The following is a 1,424-nucleotide window of genomic DNA, read 5'->3' on the forward strand; positions in this document are numbered from 1 at the left end:
TCCACAGTGTTGCAGTCAGGGGGGCGTCGACAAAGAGGGCATCGTATGCGGTGCGCCTCCGCTATTGGTGACGGTATGGTTACAGGTGCTCGAGTGTCATTGCGAGCTGCAGTTGACGGTGCTGTTGCGGTGATTGTACGGGGTGCCGCTGTTGGGACAACCCCAGGATGAGGCACACTGATGACCAATCACAGTGTTGGCGTTGGAGGTGAAATGTTTTCTGAATCCATATTTGCCTGGATTGAGTTGCAACTCATTAGTATATATTATGAAATTGTGCGATTTGTAACCAAATTTATTTGGTTTGTCGGAGTTTACTAATCTACCCATTCTTTTGTAGTATCTTTATGATTTATCATATGTGCGATTGATTTCGGTTTCAATTTCTGCCGTGTCGGTATTATTGTACGGATTGTTCTCTACACGAATTTCGTTATTATTGGCGGTTGGTAGGAAGCACAGTTTAACCAGTGGCTTGGTCAGCGTTCCGCTTTGAGCACGTGTGAGTACGAATGAGATCAAATACTCGGATATGACCGTTGGAGCCGTGACGTAGCTTCTCTATGCGACCAAGCCGCCATTCTGTAGGGGGGAGGCAGTTGTCATGTATTATAACAAAGTCTCCAAGCTTTGGCGCCTTTTCGGGAGTTTTCCAGCGGTACCTTTTATGAAGCTCCTTTATATACTCCTCCTTCCATCGGCGGCTGAAATCATGATGGATAATTTTAATTCTTTCCCATCTATTTAGTAAGGAAAGCGACTCCACGCCGGTATGACCAGAATGCGTACTCCTTTGAGAAAGTGTCAATGGCCGTGAATTGAGAACAGCTTCAATACGAATTACTAATGTGGTAAAATCTTCAAAGCTAAATTTGTAGTTTCCAGCTACTTTCTTAAAGTGGGATTTAAAGCTTTTTAACGCTGATTCCCATAAACCACCCATATGAGGAGCGCTTGGAGGAATAAACTTCCAGATAATGCCTAGGGGAGCGTACTTTGATGAAGTCCACAAACTGTTTTTCGGGGGCTCTTTGAGCTCCTATAAATGTCTTGCCATTGTCGCTCATGAGTTTTGACGAAAAGCTCGATTCGGAGCAAATGCCGCAAGAAAAGCCTCTTTAGTCAGATTAGTACATAGCTCGAGGTGTACTGCTTTTGTCGTAAAAGAGACAAAGACAGCCACGTAGCCTATCATCAGTGTGGGAGACCTTAGCATGGACGCCTTTATTTGAAAAGGAACAGCAAAATCGACACCTGTGATAGTAAAGGGCAAAGTTGCAGCGTTCCGGCGGAAGTGCTGCCATAATCTGCGTTCGCATCTTTTGCTTATGCATGGTGCATATCTTGCACGAAAAAATGCATTTCTTTATTTTTGGCTTGAGTCTTGGGATATAAAACTTTTGGCGGACTATTTGTTGGATGAG

Source organism: Bactrocera latifrons, unplaced genomic scaffold (assembly GCF_001853355.1).
Source record: "Bactrocera latifrons isolate USDA-ARS-PBARC rearing strain unplaced genomic scaffold, ASM185335v1 scaffold_1133, whole genome shotgun sequence".
Classification (NCBI taxonomy): domain Eukaryota; kingdom Metazoa; phylum Arthropoda; class Insecta; order Diptera; family Tephritidae; genus Bactrocera; species Bactrocera latifrons.